This window comes from Halichoeres trimaculatus, unplaced genomic scaffold, assembly GCF_033239565.1.
Source record: "Halichoeres trimaculatus isolate MK-OKI-2021-1 unplaced genomic scaffold, fHalTri1.1 fHalTri1_scaffold_1, whole genome shotgun sequence".
Taxonomy (NCBI): domain Eukaryota; kingdom Metazoa; phylum Chordata; class Actinopteri; order Labriformes; family Labridae; genus Halichoeres; species Halichoeres trimaculatus.
In genome coordinates, this window is record NW_027437179.1 from 15667901 (window position 1) to 15695747 (window position 27847).

Here is a 27847-nt window from a genome sequence, read left to right on the forward strand (position 1 = left end):
CATTCATTCATCTTCTGTAGCCCTTACCCTGTTCAGGGTCACGGGTTGCTGGAGCCTATCCCAGCCGTCCTAGAGTGAGAGGCAGGGTGCATCCTGGACTGGTCGCCAGTCAATCGCAGGGCTCCCATAGGAAATTTGAAGCAACCAATTAACTTGACAAGCAGATCGTATGGTATGGAGCCTTTACATACAGTGAAAGGCCCAAGCTGGAAACTGACTCATAAACCATCCTGTAGTGAGGCAACAGCTCTAAACACTATAATACTTTAACACCGTGCAAGCCAACTTCAGGAAGTGATTAGTATAATCTATAGAAGCACTAGGTTGAAAATGATACTCACAGTGTCAAAAATATGACTTAAGGTAGTTTTTTTTTTACACCCCCCCCCCCTATTTTATTTTTGTAAGTAAAGACAAATTCCCTCAATGTCAGTTCTTACAAATTCCACAAAGGATGTTTTGTTGACCTCTTATGGAGTTGTGATTTTAAAATCCTACTTAATAGAATACAATAATTTAACTGACAAACTAACAAACTTTTCTTTAACAGTGTAATGAATAAAGACTTGAATACTGAATTAGATTACAATTTTTCACAACAATCAATGAAAAAATTGCCTGTAGTTTACTCCTTTTCCAACCGGAGTATTTGATCAAGTGAACACCTATTGGGATATTGTGTTGTTGTTGCTACTGCTGTTGCTATGGATACAGCAAGACAAGGTGGAAACAACGCGCATTGCGTCATTCCCGCCATGAGATGTTATCCATACCTCTCTGTTTTAAATGGGATACCATATAAACAGAGATAACCCTGTTTACTCACAAATGTAAAAAGATTATTCCAAATATTTCAGAAACTGGAATATTCCCCGAATATTGACTGGATGTAAACGAAGCCAATGTCTGTCATTTATATCGTCTGTCACTGAAGTTCAAGCATTATTGGTGTATTAGCAGAAACATAGTTTAATGAGCTAATTATCTTCTCTCAATCAACCCTTAATGGTCAGAATCATGTAGGATGTAATGGTGCCGTGTGTAAAATACAAGTCGTTTACTTACTCAGTGGATTTGATGGAGCTCTCTTAGTTACTTAAAGTTTCTGGGGGTTTTTTCAATGTCTCCTGAGGTTTCTTGTTCTGATGAGAACATCCAATGCTTCAGCGTCTCATTTCTGACACAGAAGACTTGGCACTGCCAATCTCATTAGCCTTCAGTTCCTCCGTGCCGCATCAGTAGACAGCAACTTAATTGCCGCACATAAAATCGACATTACGTGAAATATCATCTGAAGAAAGGGATAAATAAAGCAGACTCAGTTTTAATGTTGAGCTCACACTAATTGAAAGTCCCTTCAGAGTGCTGACAGTGAAATTGACAATGCAAAAGAGACACAGTTATGAGCAGTAATTTCAAGGAAGCCCATTTATAAAACTATCAGGAGGATATTGATCAAAGCTGAGAGCAAACCAAGTGGAGACCCTCTCTCTGCTGTGGAATCAACTCTTTCTTGTCCTGGACTTGGGGTCATCAGATTTCACTGCAGCTGAACTTGCAGAAGGATTCTTAGTCTTTAATAGACCAGTCATACTCCAGGTTGTCCAACATGTACTAATTATATTACAGCCGTATGTCCGCTTATGTCAGGTTAAGAGCATACTTCATCATTAAACTCACAGTACAACTGAGTCAAGTTCCCTTTTAACCCTGGCTTATAGGTCCCTGTTAAACAGTTTGTGTGAAGAGTTGTGAACATGTAGATACTTTAATCTTGTAGGTTATAACTGTACATAGTTTCCTAACTGCCCGCTTTTTTATCTGCTACAGTTTCAGCACTTCTCCTACTTATTCCCTCTTTAGGGAAAGATGTAAAATCCCATTAGCCACAGTGAAATCAGTTTTCTAGTACTCTACACAAGTCTCTTCAAACAGCAAAAACTACCTGACTCTAATCTAATCCTTTTCCTGATCCACTTCTCTCAATCTCAGCTGTCCTAGTCCTGAAGAGAGTGAAGAGAAAAACTTGGGATGTCAGCACTTCAGAAGTTTCAGTAGAAGCAACTCTCCCAAAATTAAAGCTTGAGGAGACATTTTGTCTCTTCCGTGGTTGTGAATTTATTAAGTTGTTAAATTTGTGTCGGACTGGCGAAACGAGGAGCTCTAGCTTTGAGAACTACCAGTCAGTCTCTTACCTTAACCTCCCGCAACCCATACATCTTCCCTAACTTCAGACATCAAGCAAGAGAAAGAGAGAAGATTATTATCTTGCTTTATAAAAAGCTCTGGCTAAGGAGCAACATCCGGTTAGTAAAAATGAAGCCTATGCGGAAGTGCTAAAAGTCGCTGTTCTTTGAGAATCCACTTGAGTCTGGTTGCTGAAAGACCGTAAGTCACGTACACACTCAGCCATAAAAACAGACTTTTACGGAATTAAAAAAAACATATTTACAGTCTGGTTCTAAAATATATAGCAAACTAAATATACAGCAAACTAGTGCACATAAAACAAGATTTTTCACTCAACAAGTATTATTTTTGGTTCTCATTTATCCTTTATTTAACCAGATAAAGAACCTTTTGAGATCAAGATCTCTTTCACAATTCACAAGGGTGACCCAGCCAAGAGGTCAACAGCACGTCATAAGAACAGTGTAAAGAAATGTGTTTTGAGCAAAAGCTGTCTGGATCTTGGGATGTTTTACACGATCTGGTGTGTTGAGCTCAGTGCTCGGGCTGGAGTATGAAGGTGTCAAAACTTAGACAGGTAAGATGGAGCCAGCCTATGTTTATACACTTTTAAACACCAGCTAAACATTCTTAAGCTGGATCCTGAAACTGAAAGTAAATCAGTGAAGGGAAGTTAATGCAGGTGTGCTTTCTGCATTCTAGGCCAGCACAGATGAGTGGTTCGCACCAAAATACAAAGAATTGCAACAACTATTACCAAGCATGTAGTGATAAATGTTTGTATGGCCTGTTCAACCTCATATGGAAGAAGATGGGCTTTTATTTTGAAAGGAATTGCCGCTGAAAGCAGTTTGTCTTCAAAACTGAACTTCTTAACTACCAAAAATGACATCCAGGGTCCAAAGACACGAGCAACTGTTAAAATGTTAATGCCAATTACAATATTTATGCTATTCTATGGATCACGCTCCCTAAATATTTAGACTTTCATTTTGTTTTTCAATGAGACGCAAGAACTCAATGCACATACAAATGAAAAGCAGCACAGACATTAAACAAAAAATGGTCATTTGTACTGGAACCCTGTGGCTTCACACAGCACACAGCTGTCTAATATGTACCAGCTCTCGGCAGGTTCAGAGTGGTTTGGTAGATCTACACATTATATTTTCATGACAAGAGGAGCAAGTGCAGCAGGTCAGTGCTTTTTGCCTTTGCTGATAGGCGCCTCACATGCACTGTACTGCCAACATGTGAGCTTGTGTTTGAGTTACTGCTGCGTTGGTGTTTGTGTCACTGTATGCTTGGCATGACACACGCTGGCTGTGTGTGATGAGCAGAGAATGGCACAGAATCTAAAATATGTGACAAGACTGGCTGGTCACTGACGGCTTTACAGGCTGACTGGCTGCTTATTGCCGTCATGCACCTCTATTCAGAGATGCCTGCTCTCCTGTGACATTATACTGAGGTGCAGCAATTTTTTGAGAGGGGTCTGACTGTAGACCTTCAGTGTGAAGCACCTCCACTGTCAGTGTGGGAAGTGACTTAATTTGTTAAAGCAATACCACCTGAAGATTGGCATTGGAGATCAGTGGCGATTGCTCTAAGTCTGCAAGGGAAGCTCAGATTCCCCTAAATTGTCCCCCAAAAAGTGGAGATATGTACTGCTGTGTACATTTTATTGACAAAATATGCGCTAGAATTCCTTCATCTTTTGTTCAGAATCAGCTACCTATCACAGGTAACTGGCTCCACCTCCTTCTCATTCATCCCTGCAGTGTCTCAGTGCTTTAACACAGTCGGACGCTGAGCGTCTTCTGACTTCAGCAGGGACGCGTAGAGTGGGTTGTTCCACTGTGGAAACTGGATGGTCATTGGATAAAAGCTGGGCTTTGTCCCATCCATCGGACACTCAGCGTCTCTGGGGGTCTATGAGGCAGTGGGCTGGCCTGGACGCTGGGCTTCTGCATGATGATTGGATGATCTGTCTGAGGCTGAATCCCTTTTTGATTGACAGTGAAATGAGCATGTCAGCGATCTTGAAGTATAAACCTCCACTGGAGCATCTTCTGAGTTGTTCTAGATTGATCCGGAGGCTTTATCGATCCCCAGCGAGTTTACCTTTCTTAAAAACGAAGAGCGTTGAGAGAACACTGGTAAAATCCCTGGAAAAAACACCTGGTACGACAGGGTCACAGATCATTTTCTCGAAAAAGAACGGAGAGTAGAATTTATGTTTAAATAAATAAACAAATTTAGGATGTAGGCCGGATAAAAATTGAGCTTCCCCTTCCTTGACTGACCAGCAGCTGCCAGTGTTAGAGATAGACCAATATGTTTTTTTTCAGGGCTGATAACGATACTGATTATCAGTAGTCGAGAAAGCTGATAACTGATATTTGGAGCCAATTTCATTTGCAGTAATAGTAAAAATATTGGCGTCAAAATTTGAGGTAATGTGAACTCCAACACTTGACTTTGTTGAAACGCCTTTCAGCACGTTTACTAAACAGCTCCCAGGCTCAGCAGCATGTCTTATAAAGTTAAAGTAAAACTTAAAAAAAAAAATATCTCCCTAAAGTTTTCTACACTTAGTCAAGTGTTCCAAAAAATGGCTCTGTATGTCACCTGTTCAGATGGTAATGTGAGTTGGACAGAGTCGTGACTGCAGACAGAGAGGCACAGCTTCACTGAAGCCAAAATAACGCAGTCTGAAATTAATGTCTTATTGGCCGATGAATTTAAGAAAAAAAAGCTAATGCTGATATGCCTCAAAATGCTAAATATGGGCCTGGCCGATAATCGGTCCCTTGTTAGCAGTGTTCCACAAATGTTAGCATCAGCTGTGCTACTTTGGCCTTAGTAAGTTTGTAGAAGGAAGTAGATCAGGTTAGTTATTTGAGTTACATTCAGTGCCAACTTGGTAATAAATAAACAGGTAATCATAATAACCAATGACTCAATACTTTGCATCCAAATAGCATGATGTACTATACTTTGTTTTGTGAAGGACAGGACTTTTTCTGTGAGCTGTTTGTGGAGCTTATTAAAAAGTTGATTTCTTGAACTGATCTTGCATTGATAAATAATGTGAAGCAAGTTAAAAAGTAGCATATTTAGGTGAACTTATTATCTTTTGCTACAACAACAGCTACAATGAACCCTGATTCACAACCACTAGTTGGTTGAAAAAAGGTGATTACCTGTTGAACAGTCGACCAGCCAAATATTAAGCTCGCAAACAATGAACATAGAAAATGCCTACGCTCATCACAAATGAACTTCTGTGAACCTTGAATGTGGATGAATTTTAAGCTATGATTCACCTTTGGCCAATGTGGGATTAAACTATTACGGACTGATATTGCTATCCTCACCAAGGATTCATTCCAAGGAGAGACGGCCACCTGAATCTTTCTGGCAGACAAGCAATTAATCTCTGTTGGCTCCCCCCAACAAGAATTTAAAGTAAAGATAAAATTAGAAAAAAAAAACATACACACTCTCCACTCTAAAATGATGATAATTTATTTCTAGCACTGATTTGTTGTACTTACTTGCTGTTGCGTTTTTGCCTCTCTGAGTAAACAGACTGTGCCTAATGCTCTCATTAGTTTCTGTTGTGTCTCTGAGTAGAACTGCAGGCTAGCTCCATTTCTTATTCTCTCTTCTCATTCAGTTTAACAGCTCTGTTCTCCATTGAGGAGGCATCTTGTTTTATCATTTCACTGAACTAAAAATAGGAAGTCGAGAGCATGACAATGCCTTTGACGGTTTTGTGTGTGTGTGTGTGTGTGTGTGTGCGTGTGTGTGTGTGTGTGTGTGTGTGTGTGTGTGTGTGTGTGTGTGTGTGTGTTTGGGGAGGGGGATGTTGCTTTAGCACCCAGAGCTTGAATCTTAAAAACCCAGGCAGTTCTGCAGGGTTTTGTCTGAAGTGCACCACAACTGAAAGTGAATGAACTATGATGAATTCATGGCTCAAAGGCAGTGCATGCCTGATGAAGATGTGGGATTCTGCATGGAATAGATTCATTTTATGTGATGTCTCTTTGCTAATGAAAAAGTCAATCTGCGGGGAGTAGAGCAGTGCAAAGGCTGCACTTTTCAACAAAATTCTTTGAAATACTCCCTGCAAGAGATAAAATTATGCTGAAAGTTATCTGACTTGTGTATTAGAAAAGAATTGGAAAGCAAACAACATGTAACTGCAGGTTATCTAAATTCAAGTCAGGTCAGTAATGATTTGCTTTTGGGAAGAGTTTTGATACAAAGGCGCACCATAGATCCGTTGTCTTAATCCTGTGACTAACAACCAAAAATACCAGGCGCTTTGGAGAAAATTTTGTTATTCGGTTTAACAAGTGAGTCAGCACAAGCAGGTATACTGCAGTGGCAGGCCTGATCAAATAGTACAGAGGGAGGGCAAACTGATGTTTCCAACAGAAGCAGAGTTTTCTTTTTTTTTGCCAGCTGCACATTGTAGATATTTAAAATCCAGCCAGCATTGTTTACTGGTTAACAGCTTCAACATTCTGAACACCAACCTTCAAAGTTAAATCTTGACAGCCATCAACATGTTTTGGTTCTTTAATTTAAAAGCACAAATAAAACCACGGGAACAGACTTCATGGGGACAGCAACATGCTGCTGTTTACTACAAGTTTGCTCAAAGGTTCTTTGAAGGGATTGAAACTGAGGGGTTAGACTGCTGCAGAGCTGTTGCTGTCCAAAGGCTTGGTGTGAAGCTAAAGAGATTTTGCCATCTTTTGCTTGCTGCTTTGGGAGAAAGCCTAGAGAATGGAACAATTATATCTGTTGGTGTTACCCCAAATTCACACACAGTGCGATCTGCTCCATTAGACAGTGTGCGCCCATTCACATTGGCGCCATCTCTGGAGCAAAGCTTAGCGCTGTGCACCCCATACAGTTCTACTGTTTCATTTAGCAGACACTTAAAGCGACGTACAAAACAAGCAAGCATTTAGACACAAGGAAAACCTAGTTAGTGCGACAACAGTGCTACGAGTTATTCAGCTATGTAGGTGCTACCATTAAGAGGAGGATTTTTTTTATTTATCAATTAATTAATTTATATTGATGTCCTGATCCCGTTCCCAGTATCGGATCGGGCCGATTTTTGCTTCTTCTTTTTTTTTTTAAATTTATTTCTTTTTTATTGATAAGTAAAGATCAGGAATTCTAGCCAATCCCCTCAACAGATCATTCAAGTTAGCCGTCATACAGACAAAATTGCTGCCGAACACCAACGCATCGCTAAAACCGAGCATCCACCCTCATAAAGCTGATGAGAGACTGATAGAACAAGGCACAATACAGTGAAGTAGAACAGCAGCCACACTTTGGCTGTTTTCGAATTCGCATACTATACTAGCAGTGCCTACTGATTCGACCAAAATGTAGTAAGCAGTAAGCAGTATGCAAACAAATGTCAGAGTTGTGGTATAAGAAAAACACCCGGATGACGAACTGAATCGGGAAAAATCCACAGTATGCATCGGACCAGTCTGCTTCGCCTACTGTTACCCACAATGCAACGCGCCGGGGTCCCATATCAGAAGTGAAAATGGCAGAGAGTGGAGCAACAATGGAAGAGCCTTTTCTTTTTTATCTTTAAATCCTCATCATCTCCACCACTGAAAGTTAATATAAAATGCACTCTCTGGCAATATATTTGCAGATAAGTTACTCGTGGTTTGTTAATTTTGTACATTTTCAATAAAGTTTTTTGGGGAAAAAAAAAGTCAGCCATAGCCAACTTCCGTTTTCTTCGAACTGAAGACCAGCGTAGCATACTACAAAAATTAACCCAACTGAACAGTCATACTACATACTGCTTATGAAAGTAGTATGTAGTAGACAGTGCTTACTACATACTACTTTCATAAGCAGTATGTAGTGGGCGAATTCGAAAACAGCCTCTGCTTTATCACAGAACACATGTGCCCAACCAGATACGTTACAGCAATAACATCTGCTTTACAGCATCCTACGGTAACTCTACAGGGACAAATGGCTCAACGGGCGAACACAAACAAACACTGTATAGTCCATTAACTTCGCACTGACAACTCTGTGGCTTCAGTGTCAACAGTGTGGAAATACAACAAACTAGAAAGTGAAGACAGCCCAACAGCCACATCTATGCTCTGCGATCTTTCCAAGAGGTTTACAGCTCGACCAAAACATCCTGAAACATTTTACAACGTAGTTCACTCACAGAGGAAAGGCCGCTCCGCTGCTTCTGGGCTTTAAAAGGCCGGATAGAAATCCACAGAGAGAGGACAACAGCGCCCAAAAATCTCCGAGAAGAAGGTGGGACGCAGGTTTGTGCCATCTCAGTTATCCACGGTATGTCTCTCCGTTCATACACTTGGTTTATCAGCCTGCTTCACTGAAGCTGTACAGCACAGTCAGTGGTAACATGCTATGATCTGATGATGGTGGGATTAGCTTGACAACAGAAGCTTGTCCGGTGTTTCTGCTGAGCCTCACAGCACTAGATTGATCCCTTGCCATGGATGGTTCAGGTCAGTTAAAGTTATAATCCACTTTGTAGCAAAATAAGTATTTCCGTGAAAGGGGGAAAGCATGTGATAGTTCTGTTGTCTAATATGTACGTTTGGAGTCTCTCACCGTCTTCAGAGAGTTGCGTTCAGGGCAGCCTCTGATTTTAGCGTGCTGTATTACATGCACACAAGTTGTCCACTATTCAGGGTTTGATGAAAGCCGAAAGAAGTGTCAAATTTTTTTTCAACTGCATGTGGCGAGTAAACCGGTCATTTTCTGCAAATGTTCTGAGACGACATGAAATTCAAAGCAATGTTGCTGAAATTTTACCATCTTTTGCTTCATGTTAAGACATGTTTCCAGCTTTGTATGTGGTGCATTCAGGTGCCCTCGGAAACTTGAGAATCTGACAATTACCCCAGTTTTGAGTTTTTGCATTGGACAAATGGCTTGTAAATGTCAGTCATTTAAAAATAAGTGGTATTTTGATCCCGCCGACGGGTTTGGGATCCAGAGAACTTCAAAAGTAACTGGACTTAGTTACGCCTGATACACTTTAGCTGTAATTTTTACTTTGAAGTGTTGTTAACACACAAAACAAAAAGACTGCGCTGCTTCACTTTCTCACTTCTTCAGCAAAGATTATCTCCAAACTCAAAAATCGGATTGGGACCCAGTATCAACCGATACTCAATATTAAATAATCAGGATTGTGGGCAAAAAAATGCTAATTGGGACACCCCTATTTTTTATTTTAGTAGCGTAGAATAATCTAGCCAACTAACTACAATTAATCACTGCAACACTATAGTTTAACCTTCAACATGTTCAATAATCAGCCCTAATTATTTACCAAGGGCTGGGTCTGAGATCTCCTGACTCATTTTACCCCTGAGGACAAAGAGGAGAAGGGTCAGCTAAAGTGCTTAAGTGTTCCCTGAACACATGAGTCTTGAAGAGTCTTAAAAGTAGAAAGGGACTCTGCGAGTTTGGAGTTAGGTATTTCATTCCACCTTTTGGGCACAACAGAAGAAAAGTCTGGCTAGAGATTAAGAGCCACGCTGGGCTGGGAGCACCAGGCATCTTTCACAAGCAGAGAGAAGAAGTGTAGACCTGGATGAGGTACCCCAGGTAGGCAAGGGCCATTCTTGTCAATGGTCAGTAAACCAGAAGAAGAGCTTTGAATTTGATTTGAGCTGCTACTGGAAGCCAGTGAAGAGAGATTTACAACAGAGTCACATGCTGGTTTGGTCTGGTTAAAGACCACAGAAGCTCTTTGATGTGATTAGAATTAATTTAGATTTTTTTTTAATTCTTTCTAAAGGGCTGGGCCAACATGGACAGGAGAACATTCCTATTAAATTTGGGGTTTTCACAACAGATGTCTGGCAGAAATTTTAGTAGGGGGCAGGTAGAAAAATGTCTGGTTAAACTTTGGGTGAAAATATATCCTGCTTGAGTTCTGACATCCAGCCCATCCCCAAAATTTGTGTAAGTTTTGTGGAAAGTCCTCTCATATCTGAACACAGTCTTGCTTTTATCTTTTGCTGTCAGGTTGATATTGAAAAAGCCTGCTACTTTGTAGCAGAAAATAGCACTGCTGGTTTGGATGATTACAATGATTACAGTGACTTGGAAAGTCTGTCAGTAATTAGATGTTTTGGCTCAGTGAAATTAAAGGTGTGAGGCATCAACCCACAACCTAGCTTTCTATTCACCAGCTCACCATTTATGGAATGAAATTTTCCAAAAATGTGTGCAAATCTGGGCCAAGACTTTCTTTACAGCTCACAATTTTACAGTCATTAGGTTTGATTTCATGTGTCACAAACTTAGTGCAGAAAATGGGGCAGTACACCCAGGCCCTGTTTTATTTTAACACTTGTGCACACGAATCAGATATACAAATGATCAAATCCAGATCCATCAAAACTTGCACTTACATTAAGGCACATCCTCTCAGAGAAAAACAGTTTGTATTTCATTGAGATAAATGTGTCAAGGAATAAGACGTGGCAGTAGCAGTTGTGTGTGATTTCTCTTTTTTTACTCCCCAGTAATAGACAAGTTGACTGTAAGCTGCAGTGCATTAAGCCTTTTGATCCCACTGGTAACATTCATGTTCAGTGTCAGAAATCTAAGTTTAACAAGGACCAGTCCATTAAGAGCAACCCTGACTGGTTCATTTCTTCTTACATTACTACAGTGGTAGGTAGCCCTGTAAATACTGAAGATTTACCTTAATGAGTCAAGATAATGTTTGACTTCCACTCGCCTGAGATATCCATGCAGATAGCCAGCCAATCAGAAGAAAGTGCCCTTTCAGGGAAGGGGGTGCGAGGGAATAAAACAGCCTTTTTCAGAGAGAGGCTTTGCTGAGGAAGTGTATGGGGAATTTTAATGACCTCTGAATCATGCAAATCTACTCAAATGGAATCTTGGAATAAGAATTAAAGCTTAAAATCAGGAAGATAGGACCACTCTAGAGAAGCATCAGTTATGCTTCAGTGTCTTCTCACGTTTGGTGCTGATGCATACAGTTATAAATTATATCAGGGTGTTGCACGCTTGTTGATTGATGAATCATATTTTAACCCTTTCTGACAGTTTACATGTTAGCAAATATCCAGGATAAATTAAAGAGCGCTTCACAACCTGTGTTAAACTGTTTGAGTGATTCTCTCTCTGAAGGCTCAGCTGGACCTAACTGGGTTGACTTTTCCAGTATTCTGACACGCATTTTGAATACTGGTATCCATGGTTATAATTTATGAAATAGTATACATGTACAGTTGCTCTTCAGAGTAAAAGGAGATAAAAGCCTATCACTTAAATTTGAGGTAAAGTGTTTTGGCGAAAGAAAACCAGACATTGAGGTCTGTGTTATGCTTGTTCTGCAGAGCAAACAGTGAGCAGATGTCAACAATTACTTTCTGCACATCCTAAGACTTTCTATGGATTTAAAGAGTTTTAATCCCAAGTATATGCAAAGAAAAGAAAACATTGTCTCTGCTGGTAATTAGAGTTAGATCTCCCTTTTTTATCCCTAGCTCTGTTCTAATATGCTCTACTACACTTTAAATTTTAATGGCAGTCTCCTGGGTGTAATAAAAACCAACGCTACACAGCCCCCCAGATGCTAAGTCAATAAAGAAAAGGCTAAGAGAAAATCTGGTTCTCAAATCCATGGCCACAGAGTTGTTTCTGTACCTAAAGAGAAGTAAATTGTATGCACAGATTTATAAACATGAAGTCTTTCTCCTATGGAGTCCAGTGGCATTAAAAATGCATGGCCACCAGATAGTTATTGATAATCATCTTCAAGCAGAGATATTCATTGTTGCTTTCATAATATGTAAATTCAGGTTCAGATCGTCGACACAGTTTGCAAATCTGTGGGTAAGGATTACAAATCCCTGTGCGCAGCGTACCAATCCTTAGTTACAGACAAGCACGTGGCAGGTTTTTCTTGGTCTGGCACCTAGTGTGGCTCTGCACAGCACAAGAAGCAGGATGAAACATAATTCCCACGTTGTGTTAGTTCATTTATAAATTTCTTACTCACAATTACAAAATTGAAAGGACAAATGGCTGACTCAAAGTGTGTTTTACACACTTGATGAAAATGTAATTAAAAAAAAAGAATCAGGAAGAAAATGGAAAGGAAAACTTCAAGGCAGAAGACTGATCAGTATGCATGTGTGGCAGATGAGATTTTGAAGAAGTGTCTAAAGTACAGTACCTTGATCCGACAGCCATGCTCTCTTTCGGCGCTGCTGTGAGCTGGGTAAAAAGAGTGTGTGTGTGTGTGTCTGTGTGTGTGTGTGTGTGTGGGTGGGGGGGTCTTGTCACTGGAACATTAAATCTCAGAAAGAAGCTTTTGAGAATGATCTCTGTTGCATAAACAAAATACCTGGAGTAATTACACTGAATATAAAGCACCATAGTGAAAGTTATTGTAGCTGTTAGCTTATATAATGACCCACTGGCAGAGTTTGTGCGCACTAATGAGCCATCAGTAAATTGCTTCTTGGTCATTAATTAGATCAGAAGCAGCTTGACAGACACTGTAAAAGAAGCTGCAGGCATAAAAAAGCAAAACATTTGCAGGGGTCTTCTATTGTCTCTAATGATGTAGAGCAGGCAGGATAACTCCCTGATTCAGTCATGTTTGAGACTCATAACTTGCTTCATATATGAGCAAAACTTAGAAAGCTTTGGCTGCAAATAGAAAATGCTTGTTGTATTACTAACTTCAGCACACCTAGGGTATTGCAAAAACTGCAACACTATTTCTTTAAGGAGACAAAAAAATGTTTCTGAACCTTAGTTTTCTGCCTTGCATCACACACAAAGAGCTGCAGACTCCTTGCTCGTAATGTGAGTCTTTGCTGTAATACCTTCAACTGCCTCTCTATATTTACACCCCTCTCTCAAGGGGGGGAAAAACAGCGGGATGAGGGATGTGTAATCTCTCCTGACAGAATGTTCATGAAAAGTGGGATGGCGTCATTGCTGTGTGCTTTTCGGTTCCAAACAAGAGAGGCCAGCTTGCACTGCATTTTTAGCTGTTTACAAATTACAGTGTAGAGAAGCAGCTGCATTTCTCACTGTGTGCAGGTAAACAGATGTTGGAGACACAGATGAGTGGCTTGTACGGATCCAAGTCAAGATAACAGACTGAGCAGAGCTGCAGCAGCTTAAACACGAAAAAAGGAGGATAACCGCCCTGTTTCTATGGTTACAAAGTTGTCATACAGGGGGAACAAAAAAAGGGTGTCTCTCAAAGCAGGTGAAGACAGAACTTCACCTGCTGTGAAGACACGCTCTCACCCCTCAGACTGGAGGGAGAACGTATGTGTTGTGGCCCAGTCAAAGCACAGACCCAGTGAGGGGTGTTGAGCCGTCCTGCATATGTCCCTTATAATCCCCACAGAATCACAGCACTGCAGGCCCACCACCGGGTCTGTGGTGCCCCACCTGCTCCGCACAAAAAAGCCAAGCAAGCCAGTTCCTCATGCTGGCTACATTTCCTGTTGATCACATGCAAATACAGCACTGCCCAGAAAATGTCATCTAGCTTACTCTATCGCCAATGCTTAAATTGTTCTAGGCATTCATGCATGTTTCACACTCACAGTGTGATCACATTTGTCCGGCTCGAAAAAAGAAAGTACCATCCAAGCCTTAACTGGTGTTAAGCTGCATTCCAACTCCTCAAAAAAATGTTTTGTCTTTACACGTTTGCCCTCCGCACATTGAAAGGTCCTAAAGTCAAGTGGCTTGAACTGTAGACTGTGTTACCATGTGTTGGTGCACCCTGTTGTTGATTGACTCTGCTGGGCTGCAGACCTGTCCGCTGCTTTGTTAGTCATCAGTATGATCCTTTATTGTCCCTTATGCATGTCAGGAGTTGTGTCTTGGTGTCCTAGTTTGGCTCCATGAAGGCTTCACATTAGACTTTAAAGGGGGTATGTATAAATCATGGAAATCCCAAAATCTGTCTGTGAACTGCTGAACATTCTGTTTTTAAAAATAGCACGAGATCTTCTTGAGACACACTGAAATGATGAGGTCATCACATAAGGCTCTCCTAACTGGTTCATGACACACAGGAGCAGCAGGCCTCAAACATTAAAGCTCTGCCCTGACAGGCCTGTAGAGGGGGTTTTGGAGCTGGGAGCCTTAAAGCTACAACAGGTTTACCAGAGGGACAGTATAACACTAAAAGAAAACAAACAAATGGATCTCTGCATGAGAAGTATTCAGTCTAAAGCTAAAGGGTGATGGAATTGTATAAGCATTCTTGGCATAAAAAACTAAGTAATAAATCAAACCATAGGAGGAACCTTGAAAGATGGATTTTAAGAGGTCAGGGTTTGTTATCTCAAATGCTGTTTAAAGTTCAATACAAATGGGTGAGTACTGATCTCGGTATCAGTTATTGTCCAATACCAACCCCAATTCAAGTTATCCGTAATCATGAAGACAGCCAATACTTGAGCCCAAAAAAATCTTACGTTGAGTAAGTCCTTCATTGCTGTAGTTTGACACCATGGCAAATGTGCATTAGACAACATAAATGAACCAGGGAGAGTTCACTATTACACTATTTTATTTTTGCACTTTTGTTAATTAGTAAAATCAAAAAGTAAACTAAGAGAGATTTGTTTATGTTTTATTTTGAACTTAGTGGCAGAGTGAGTATGCTGTCTCTTCAAATGATCTGCTCTTTGAAATTTAATGTATTAAAATTACTTGTGGCATTGGTACTTGCTGTCAGTGAGTACAAGAGGGAGTACTCCTACAGATATGGGTCTGAAAAAAAAGTGTTATCAAAACCCTAACCCTAAACGTCAATAATAGAACATCCAAACAGATGCTCACACAAACTATTTTTAAAAGCGCTGTGAGGAGTTTAAAAGTAATCTTGAAAAAAATCTTCCTTCTAGATATATGCCTTAACGTAATCCACACTTTAAAATGGGATTATCAGCACCAATGTTACAGGTTAAGACAGTAAATGAATTATTTTTTTTTTTGGTCACAAAAATCTCCTGGTTCCCCCTTTAAAACTTTAGAAAAGATGACAGAAGAAAGGCAATTTTTTAGTGTAAGGAAGTTCTGTTGTCCACTGCAAAGGACATTCAATTTGAGGGGAAAAATAAATAAATAAATAAATATATATATATATATATATATATATATATATATATATATATATATTAGAGCTGAAACAAATCCTCGAATAATTGGAGGTACTCGATTACAAAAAATACTCGAGTCATTTTCTCCGCCTCGAGGACTCGTTTAATTTTAAAAAAGATCAAAGAGTGGTATTTCAAATAGAGCTGAGGCTATATTAAGAGAGTTTTCAGACCCCTCAAGCTACCTCTTATACAAAATAGCAATTAGCAACAAATCTAGCTTCTTTTCTGGAGTTTGGAGACTAATGGGTCATTCTACAAAACGGGTGTCATTTGGGTCCGCAACATTTGATGAGATGTACAAGGCACAAAAAAAGGGTCATAGTGTGTTTACAAATTTTGGAGCTACCAAAACAAGTGCTCTTATTGACATGCTGTATCAGAAAATTCTATTTCTTAAAGAGAAAAAATTTCATTTGAAAAATAACTGCTCTTTAACTAAACAAAAATGTATTTTATCCGATTACTCGATTAATCGATGGGATTTTCAGTAAAATACAGAAATTAACCTATTTACAGCCTGGTTCAAAAAATGTCTCCTGTCTGAGTCGCTAATTTTACTATCGGCACACACTGTACAGGGGGTGAATTTTTTTCTGACTCGGCCGTTCAGAGGATATTAAGATTGCAAGCTCGTCTAATCGGAGTCACAGGTCAGGTCACGTGACCGGCAGGCACCCTATAGCTGTACGCAAAGCCCTTGCCACTACCAATATGGTCGCTATAGCCGATGTGCTTCATTTTCTGTTTCAGAAACAGACAGGTGACGTCGGCGAGACTACGTCCAAGTTTTATTCAGTCTATGTTACGGACATGTCTTGGAGCACCGGGCATTCCAGCTGCACTAAATACAAATGGCTACTAAATTTCAAACTGACAGTGTTAACTTGTTGTCACGTTAGCCTACAGGTACGGTGCACCAGGCTACCAGGCTACCAGTAGGGCCGCATCTAGAAGGTGGCAAGGCAGTCCAATTAAAACAGATACAACTCATAGCATCTTTATTGTTCATGTAAATTCGCTTCAAACAAAGATCTCCCTGTATTAATTTGTCCATGGTAGGGCCTTTTAACATACACACACAAATGCCTGACCGTCAATGAGCAGCTGTAGTTCAGTGGTAAAAACTGTTGTGTCTCACTAGGAAGGATGGAGGTTTGATTTCAGCTTTTGCAGTCATAAGCTTAAGCGTCCTTAGGCAAGACATAAAACCCAAATTAATCCTGACAACACAGGCAGCAGTGCGTAGGAACAAATGAAATTAGTTTATACTTGATGGTGGGATGAGTGAATTTGAGCAGTACTGTAAATGTGCTGTGGGTTCGGCAGAAATGAAAAAAAGGGCTATTTTATAATTACACTTCCATTTACCAAAGTTCCAGGCATAACCTGTGACTGTGCGGGCACAAAAAAGGCCCTCTTTAACTGAAGACACATTAAACTCAATGCTGCATGGAAGCAAACAAGTATCCACAGACCACAAGAAGTGTTGGGATAATAAATAAAAGTGCAACACCGAGAGCCAAGTGGATGGTTCTCTGATGCATCCTTGGCTTTGTAGAAGTGTTTGTGTGTGAAAGACCAGACTTGGTGCTCAATAAAAACCTACTTTCCACCACAAAGCTCAGCTCGTTCCTCTTTCCTTCCCACGTGAATAAAAAAAGCATATCCATGAAGCCTCCTGCCAGTCAATGGTAGCAGTCTGTACCAAATATTCTGTCTTCTGTTCATTCTTGCCATGTCTAGGTAGTGATGCACTTTCCCTGCTCTTGGTGTTCTGGTGTGTTTAATGAGGAGACAGGAAGAGAGGTTGAGGTGGTACGGTAAGAGAATAAGCCGAGAGGAGTGGCGTGGAGCCAGGTGACTCAGAACATGTGACAGGGGTCAGCTTTGTGGGAGGCAGCCAGATGAATGACTGAGGTATGAATCTCCGTCGCTAATGGAGGCATCCACCTCCACCAAGCTCTTTTCCTGAGGTACATGATTATCTCATCTCCAGCTTGTGATCAGCTACATGTGTTTGCCTTTGAGCCTGTGTTCAAATCCTCCCCTCTGTGCCCACACTGTGAAAAGTGTCTAAATTTATGATGAAATGTACGGATTTGGTGATGAGGGGAGCTCCTTTTGTGACCTGTTTAACAGATGAAGTGAGACGACAACAAGAGCGGCAGCTAGAAGGAACCTTTAACAAGGTAAAGGGGTTATTTCAGCTGTTGACACACTGTATGGATGTAAGGAAGCCTGGTGATGTTGCTTTATGTAAAATCTGAAACGCTTCCTCTTCACACTTCAACGGCTAATCTGACCATTCTCTGCGCCTGTTGTCTGTTGCCTTGGTTACAAAGTCCTTCAGTGTGGCATCATAGTACAGTACTGCTTCAGTTCAATGCAGAGAAATGCATCATTTGATTTGGGGGAGGGTTTATGTTGTGCACTGCAGATTGCTAAATTTAGATGATTTTTTTTCTTTTTTATATATTTTGGAGGATTTGTTTATGTATTCAAATGGCAAAAAGGGATAAACATTAATTTCCATACCACATGAATCGTACTACCATTGTGTCTTTCACACATGGGAGTACGGTCAGTGGTTTTATACTGATCTTATTGGATCTGCTCATTAATGTCTTCGTCTCTCAGCATAGAATCTCATCTCATTCAACGTGTGCTGCATTTCATGCAATAAACCTAAATATGAAATTAAATGTCACAGCTTTAAAAATGAAAAACACATGACCATTTATTATTTTTGGATTTCATCTTTCCTTGCCAGTCACACACCGAAGGTAATAGCAGTGGTCTTAAGTTTCTCTTTCATTTCTATTTGACTGAGGATGTAAAAGGCTCAAGAGTTACACCCATCTATAAAAAAGGAGTAATATAAAGTCATGTCAAAGAGGCTCACAGGATGAACCAACAGAATACTATCACCTAAATCTGCAGCTCCTCTTGGCTTGATGGAGGTTTTTTAGCGAGTTTCAGTGTTTTGTTTATCCATCCGGCCCACAACTTTTCTCAAGTGGTTCACACTTTACGCTCTCAAAACACTGTTTCTCAGCCTCAGCAGGAAACTGTTTCAGAGAAAAGCTCTAAAAGCCCACTGTACACTATCCGCTTTGCATCCCACAGAAGACGGACATACTTAGCAGCTAGCTGTTGCGCATTTGGCAGCTAAATGACCATACAAGCCCTTCAGGGGATTGGCTGGAATAAAAACAGAGCTAAAAGAGAATCTGTATCCGGCATCCATTCATAGGAGGGGCAAACATACGGTTAATAGATAATAGAGATACATTTTATGAACTGTATGCATCCAAGTCTACCACATAAACTAAAAAGAGAGTAAATTTAATTTTCTTTTCTCTTTTTGCACTCAGCTTCAAAGACAACAAGCCTATTGGTGCAGGTTTTACCTACAACGAGTCACAGATAAATAGACTTTTGAAGCCAGAGTCAAACCATCGGTAAACAAGGTATCTCATTGGAAACAGTTAGTATATAACCGTGGCAGGAAGAACAGTAAGAGGAGAATGGTCTGTAGGGATGGGTACCTTTCACATTTGAAACGATACGGTACCGATGCCTGGTACATGGCAATCAGCACCGGTACTCAACGGTACCAATTTTCGGTACTTTTTTGTGTTTATGTGGTGAAAAATATAAATTTGTTTAATAATAAAATATATACATTTTTTCAATTTAACATATTTGTTCTTTAATATATAACCTTGCAATGCTGTGTTCATGTCCAGCATGTGAAATCTCCTTCTCTTCCACTCCCTCACAGTCACGAGGATGCATTTAGGTACCTTAACATAATACCTTTTGATTTCACATGAATCGATACCCAGTATTTTTGACAGAATTCGGTCGGTACCCATAAAAGTACCTAATTCGGTACCCATCCCTAATGGTCTGGATAATAATTTGTAAAGTACCAGCAGCTTTTGGGGTCAACAGAAAGCAGTGAGTTTGAAGAAGGCAGACAGACTTTGTTGGCAGTGTTTCTGTATGTCGGTGGTGTGTGGCTCAAAGTTTAGTTTGTAGACCGAGGTGAGTTTGAGATATTTGAAGCAGTCCACTATCTCAACAGTTTCATTGTTGATGTAGGGTTGTGGATAGAGTTGAGGGCTGGGCTGAGAGAGCAGGAGGGTTGTAATGGCCACTTTTTTTGTTTTTGACGGCTGAAGGAAACTGTTGGTGCACCATTGGGAGATCAAGTCCTGATTGGTTAAAATACAGTTGTTGTCCTTAATGAAAGTAAGTATGGCAGTGTTGTCTGAGTATCTGAGGTTTGTTGTAGTTGATGAGAGCTGGTGCAGTCACTGGTGTTGAGCAGGGGTCTCAAAATCGAATTGTCTAAGGGCCGCTGAGGATCCAATCTTGTCACAGTCTTGAGGGTCACTTAAGGTGCTCCACTGAAAAAGGAAATAAAACTTCAACTATTCACACAACTGTTCTTCTTGAAGTGAGCTATTTGGCTTGCTGGGCTCCCAGACACCTGAGAGCACTTCTTCTCAGACAGCTGAGACCCATTGCTCTGAGGAAGGTGGGAGTTGAAACTCTCAGTATACATCAATAAGTCTGGACCTGTTTCTTGTTTTGCCTCCTTTCTTGCTTTCTGGAGCATTGACAGTTTTTCTCTAGCTGTGCAGTTCATTGTGTTTGTCTCCCTGGTATTTTGCATACTGCTCCATGTTTAGTTGAATAATGTCACATGAGGTTTTACTCCTTGAAAACTTTCTCTTTGCAGATGAGACATGTGTCACAGGTGAGCTAACTTCATGGTGCTGAAATCCTGGTCAAGTTTCTGTTTGTATTTGACAGTTTATGGCTCAAGTGAAACCAGCAGTAGCCGTGGCTGGTTACTATAATCCATGATCATGGAGACCCTAGCTGTTGAACTGCTATCAGTGCAAGCAATTGATTCCTGCAGTTGTGCCGTGGCATCCTCGAACCCCTGCATGGCGCTATAGGTCTGAGGCTTCTGAGGCTTGAACACTGGTTTGCAATGGAGAAGAAGATGGACACTTTTGTTATCTGAAAAGCCAAGTGGTGGTTGTAAAGGATAAGGCAAGAGTCTGCAGGAATTTCATGGATGAAAGAAAGGAGTATTGGTGCTTTCCATTTGTACTAAGAAGTCGGAATTCATGAGTTATGAGTGGGAACACCCAGCTGGAATGCCCCCCAAGATCAGAATTCCTGACTTGTAAGTCGGAGCAGCTACACCCCCCTGAGTTCCTTGTGGGAAATCCAGAGTTTGGGGTAAACAGTAATTAAGCTCCTGTTATTGTCTTTTTATTTCGGAATTTCTGACTAGTTTTTGTGGCAATACATCAGCCGTATATATATTATTATTAGATGTTTAGTACTGCTGTTAAGGCAATTTTTTTCCGACTAGGCAACTGGAACTGGGATGATGTCATTTACACTCCCGACTTCCCAGGTCCGAGTACAAATGGACGCAGCATATGCTCATCATCTCCTGGTTTGGGGTACAGACCTGGATTATGATATTTTTACACCGCTTGTTGTTGGTGTATACATGCACCTTCCGCAATTCCCTCTTCCAGTCTACCCTTTGGCTCGTGAAGTTGTGGAAGGATACCTTGGCATTTAAGACCGCCAGGTTTCGGTCAGGGGGATGATGCAAGCCCTTTTGAAGGTCCTCTCAACCAGAGTTGTCATGTGGAGTATCTCCATTTTCTCCGGGAATGATGGATGAAAGAGGGCCATTGAGATGATGCCCTCTCAATCACTTTGCCCCTCTTTTTTACACTGTCAGATGTCTGCTGGGAGTACAACAAATGGTTTGGCACTGCTGAGCAGGGGAAAACATGGTATTCGTAGAACTTCCTGGTTGTAGGTGAGTCCATTTTTGCTGCCAGACAGTAGAGCCCTGCAGTCACTGGTTAAGCTCATGATTGAAGGATGAGATCAGGATCTTCTTGTGCAGTGCATTCATAGAAACAGACAGTATTAACAAACTTGATGTTAATGTGAAGAAATAGACAAGAGACATAATCACAGAGTGGGAAGATGCAGACAGGCGCATTGACAGTGTTGTTGCAGCAGAGCAAACAACCCAGCTTCTTACAGATAAAGATAAATGCTTTTTGTTTTTCACTCTAAAAAGTACTTGATCTGTTAAATCCCTAGTTTTTGATTCCTGGTAACCTATCTGTGTTATTTAGTGTCCTTTGAGTAATAAAGCCAGCTACACCAACATGATTAATTGGAGTTGCTCAGGGGCAAAAGCACATCCTCACGCTCTTTTTTGTGTGACTCAGACCCCTTAACGTTCTGTTGAACTGCATACAGTCTATTGCAGAGCTGCCTGCCTGATTAACAAGCCCCTTCCCCCTGTCCTCCCCCTCTTCCTGTTTTGCCAGAAGCCAAAGCTGCACTGTTGCACCTTCTGAAACTGCCCCAGCTGAGCCTGTGATTATGCTTAAATCCCACTCAACAACACTTAACACACTGATTCCTAAGTCAGTATATCCTCTAATGTGCTCCAACATCTAAGTGTCTAAAAAAAGGTGCTTTGGTAAATAACTGCAGGCCAGCAACGAAGCATCATTAAATCTTCATTCAAGGGTCAACTCAAGACACATCTGTAACCGGCATCACCACAGCGACGAACCACCAGAGCGTGAGCAGCATTGATTGTAGTCATGCAACTGCCGGTTGTCTTCGGGCTCTTTCATGCTAATTTAATTAAAATAGATTTCCAATGCCCTTCACCTGTGTAGCGTGCGTCATAGACAAGTACAACATGGGGCAGTGTAATATTTACTGGACAGAGAACTCATTAACAAGTATGAAATATGACAGGAACTGGAGGCTTTGACTGTTTTTGGATATTTCAGAAATTTCTCTCAGCTTTTGCAAACAGTGGACCGTGTGCTTACTGCATAGATTCTGGGTGGATTCAGTCACAGGAAATTTCACCACATTTCATCAGTTTTATTCTGCATAGAGCACAGCCTTGCTGCAGATTTCAGCTGATGCATTAAATGTCACCTGAGAAATTACCTTTCCCACTGAAATATCATGGAAAATGTCACTTGTTTCTTCAGAACAGTCAGCAAACACAGGAAAACAATGAAAACACCTTTCATCATCCATCTCCACCTTTTCCTACCTCAGCTCTTTATTAGCGCCTATTTTAAGTGGTAAAATTACAGAGCAGGAAACTGGGGTGATTCCCCTAGGAGGTGATGACAGGGGCACCCCACACAGGAGGTCCACTACTAATACACAGTCAGGAGGAGGGAATGGGCTGAATCAAGAGACTGTGGTTATACCATTGCATGCCTTTGCAGAGGCAAACTGCCAGAAGATGAAAATGTCTACACGGACAGCACAAATCAATGCCGAGGTGAAATATTAATCTTCCATTTAAAACTCCCCTTCAAATATTTTATTTTTGTTTGTAAGGTGTTTGCTGACTTCCAAGCTGTAAGGTGCCACTTTAAGTCATTCACTAGAGAAGGGGCATTTTTTCTGGCTTTGCCTGTCTTAGTGATTGGTTATTGATAACAAAAACAACAACAACCCAATTTTTTTATCCATCAAACTGATGGATGTTTCCGCAACAGAAGTTCAAGCTCAGGACAAGTAGTATGTCATGTCATTAAAACTTAACTGCTGTTACATGCCCCCTCAGATACAACCCATAATAACTAACGACAGAGGCGGTGTCAGCAACTTGTCCCTGGATTCTTGCCACAAAAAGAAGCCAGCCTGGACTAAATATTCTGGCTGGGAGACTGATAAATCACAGCTGGCTCTCCTGGTGAGTTTATTCGCTGATGTCGCCAGTTCACACACACACACACGCAAACAAACACACACACACACCACACACACGCACAAACACACACACACACACACACACACACACACACACACACACACACACACACACACACACACACACACACACACACACAACTTTCTTTGTAACTCGGTAAAAAAAAAAAAGGAAAACAAAATTTGTGAGTCTGCAGTGAATGAGCCGAGTGTTGCTGGAGAACCACATGTTTGGTAATGAAAAAAAACAGGCTACATTATTTCCAGGCAGGCAGTCAATCTGACACTGCATTGTTTGTGATGATTGGAATTGTGGGCAACAACAATAAAAAAAAACTTATTCTAAGAGGAGAATGGAAGGTATGAAAAGAAATAATGGTACTTTTTTTTGTTATCACTAGCTCAGGCTGAAACTCTGGAGCTGCTCCTCTCTAGACTCTAGTTCTTTAAATATTCTGGAGAAAATCAATCAGAAAGTTGTGTTTAGTCAGTGGATTTCACAGTCTTTGCCCATTTTGAAAAGAACTGTACATAAACACTCCCTTAATTTAATAATATTTGGTAGTTGGCAGCACAGCAGCGTTTTAATAATATATTTAATGTTGTCTCTACATTGTGACAAGAACAAGACATGAAGAAGTAAAAACAAGAATTGATTTGACAAATTAATTTTTAATCACTGTCCATTACTCTAGTTTTTAAAAATGCAAAGAGGAGGATGGTGGATCTGTTAATATTGGACTGCCTCGCCACCTACTGGTCTGGAGTCGAACACACACTGTCATGGAGATGTGACTTTTAACCAGGCGTGTGTTTGCATTGGAACAAATTTTCTTTGTTCAAGACAACTTTTACTGGATATAAGAGACAAAGTAGGTTATTTATCAGTACAGTTACGTAGCGCTGTTGTTTTAAACATGACAACAAGAAAATGTAACTGTGTCCCATACGTCAGCAGCCAGCTATATGAAGCACTACTGACAGCCCGAAGCTGTGAGACATGCCGGTGATGTGTAATGTTAGGCGATTCTGGTTATGTTCCATTATCACAAACAGCTCAGCTCATGTTTTAGCCTTTAGCTCGGGCTGCATCACTCTTCTGTTTAGCTTTCTTCTGCTCTTCTGCCATTCTCCTGTCTGACATTTAGGCTCCTGTGTCCACAAAATTAACCACAGAAGTTTTTTTTCCCTCGAGAAAAATACAGATGTATCCCCTCGCTACTAAACTTCGTTAGTCGGCATGGTGTTGTCATGGAGACTTAGACATGCCGTACATAAATCTGGTCCTGCTCACTCAATCAGGAGGCTAAAAAGTAGCATTTCAAACCTGTAACCAGTAGTATAAGCACTGATAGTGTCATTTTAAAGTCTGGATTACAATCAGGCATGTAGCAGACCTTTTTATTATCTCTGTTAAATACTTCAAATTGTTCGTCTTTACTTGTATCAACACGGGACAGTTATGTGATTGTTAGCATTGTAAAAATCCAAAAAGGCAAACCATGGGGCAACTTTGGCAATGAGTAGGAGAGCTCTCTGCATTTACTGTGTGCCTGACTTCAATTGCGCTTTGGCTCAGCTCTTGTGGTGACTCAGTTCACATCAACACTAACTGCAAATAACTCCAGTAAAGTCAAGGAAACTGTCTGGACGGGCTTTGAAGGAGGATTTTTCCCATTACGTTATCTGTCTCTGTTCAAGGAGTCTTGCCTCTGCTTGTCATCTACAACCTAACTGCTGCACCACTGGAACAGGCTAATGGTCGTTATCTATGTGTAATTATGCACCTTCAGAAATGTGTGGTGCTGAATGGAAACTGTTTTAATAGGTTAATGCATTAACTTTGGCAGCCTTTTTTATATGTTTGTACGACTGAAGAGAAATAGCTGCTGTTAAGTGTGTTAGCAGATTAACGCTGATATTAATAAGGATCGGCTGTGGAAGCAAAGATTTACTGACACCCAGTGATTAATAAGTAACAGACTGAGAACAGGGCTCAGTGTGCCTGGATGAGCTATTATAACAAGGCTGTTGACAATCAGTCGGTAATGTTTGAATCCACTGTGTTCATTTTGGCTGCATCCATCAGCTCTGTCACAAGCACGAGCAACTTATCTTTAATATTCAGATTAGCAGCTTAATGTCAGCTGCCGCATGGCGCAGCTGCTTAACGGCTGCTACAGGTATCACTGCAGGATTTATGCACCGTTGTATGCTCCTGGTTTTTACTCACACCTCACAGCAGGGTATTGATCCACGCGCAGGAAGAAAAAATAACCCATATGTTGCTGCAGTTATTCTCTGACTTCATGACGTCTTCTCATTTGTCCCACTTGAGTCATGTAAGGACAGTTTGGCCTGTGTGTAATGGTCAGTCAGCACCAGTAAAACCATAAAGGCTTTAATGAAGCTGATTAACCAGAATATTCTGCACTGCATCAGAAATAATGATGGCAGTATTTACCTCTGAATAAAAATTATGTATAACTATTTACCAGATCACATGATGTTGTTTACACTTCTAAAAATGTTCAAACCAAACGTGCATGTCATCAAATTAGTAAAACTGAATGCATCTGCTGGCTGCTGTGTTTCTAATTATCAAGAAAGTATCGGGGCATTTAATCTCTGCTATGCTAAATTGCTTGGTGATTGGAACAAAAACAGTTGAAAAAAAAAACTGTTTAATGGTAAAAATCAGAATAAGCTTTACCTCATATGTGGGTTACATAAAGTCAATACAACAGTCAGCCTCTGCAGTGGCTGAGTATCCACACGCTTTTGATTCCACTCTTCAAAGCAGAAGGCTACACACACTGTCCACACACTGTAGCTCTCATAAAAAGAGACAGTTCAGTCTTATTACTTCAGATCCAACCGTTTCATGCTACAGGCGTGTCCCCCCTAATTTAAGCTGTTGAACTCCTTTACACTGCATGATTCAAATCTCTCATCCAGAGGCCTTAAATTCTCATTGCTCACACTGGGGCCATATAATAAAAAAGTATTTATGAAGCAAATCCATCAACAGTGCTATCCAGCAGTGACAGCAGCAGTCACCCCGTTGTGTGACATTTCTTAGTTTTCTCAGTGAGTATTACCGACTTTTCAGGTCTGATTCAGAAATCTAAACAATGAAAGAAGATCGCAGATAACAGATGATCTCTGCAGCCCACCTCACGTCCTTCATGTAATAAGTACTCCATGCTCCGGTAACACAGCCATGAGTGCATTTGGCTCTCAAAGAATCAGCATGGTACACTCTTTGACTAAAAGCCCTCATAGTGAATGTGTCATAAAGCTCTCACACAGGGGTATTGGAGGCCCAGGACTTTCAAAGGTTTCATAAAATGTTTAATGAACAGAATAAGCCACATGCATGGAAGAGACATTAGATACTTTTACAATGCAACATGTACAGCAATGTGCGAGGAGAACCACAGGACTCGTAAAAACAGATGGTAATAAAAACACTCTATATTGGAATGCTCGGGTGCTTTCAAGAAAGCATAGATCTAAATGAGCAGACTTCCAGAAATTGATCCCACGTCTATTTATACAAGAGAACCAACTCCTCTGTCTTCCGAGTATCGATTTCCATTAATTCACAGCACTATTGCCCTAATTACTTCACCAGTTTCTACATCTGAAGTTGCATTTTTCAAAGAAATCCTTACATTTCCACAAGTCTCTCATGCCAGCAGCTCTCAGAATTGAGAGCAGTTGCAACACAAAGTTGTAGCAGATCTCCCAGGAGATCTAATTGTGAACAAATTATGAGTCTATGTGGTAATCCGAATTGCTCTCCTGTAGCTGCTGCTTCCACAAGCCCACCTGGGGTCTGTCACAGGTTTTAGACCTCCTCTGGTTCAAAGAAAATCATTTCATACAGCCCACTGTGACCCGGTGCACATCCCACATCTTTTAGGACTGTTATGATAGGGCAGGTTGATGTGCAGCTTTACCTCCCAATACAAAATGCTCAAATGAGGGATTTTAACTCCTGTCTGAAGCCAGACTGCTGGTCCATCAAAGACATAGACCTGAATATGTACTTAAGAAGCAACTCAATAATGAATGTCAAAAGGCAGATGGAGAGTTGATTATTCTGAGTCTTATTAAATACTTGAACTAAATGTCAGAGTGCCTGCTCTTTCATGTTCCTCTGAGGCTGGGTGCATGTGAGAGTTCAGAGAGATTAGTGTCACTGTCTCTCACAGTGTGGCAGTAAAAAGCATCATCTCTGCGTGATGGTAATAGGAGTAAGCCCTGATGTACTTCAGTATTTGCTCAACGGAAAACACCTCCTATGTGGTGTTCCCTAAAGCTAATTAATTTTCTGTTTCACAAAGCTCATCAGTGCATGAATCCTAAAAATAAGTGATTTGCATTTTAATGGATGATTGGTTAACGGATACCAGCAAACTCCAACACATTATTCAGCAAAGAGATGCGTGTAGACTGTCACAGTAATTATTAAATATCTTGTGTTTGTTTTTGGTGTTTTTCTTATTTCATCCACTGTAGAGCCATGTTAAGCATGCCTTTGCTTGCCCTGTTTTAAGCCATCTTTAACCCGGGCCACTTCTCACAAGAGATGAAAA

At 40.7% G+C, this 27847-nt stretch overlaps 1 protein-coding gene across 1 annotated transcript in view; it reads right to left on the reverse strand.

The window, feature by feature from the left end:
• LOC141798313 (caM kinase-like vesicle-associated protein) overlaps nucleotides 1-27847 on the reverse strand; it is a 51477-nt gene that overhangs the window by 22769 nt on the left and 861 nt on the right. The window lies entirely within an intron of this gene.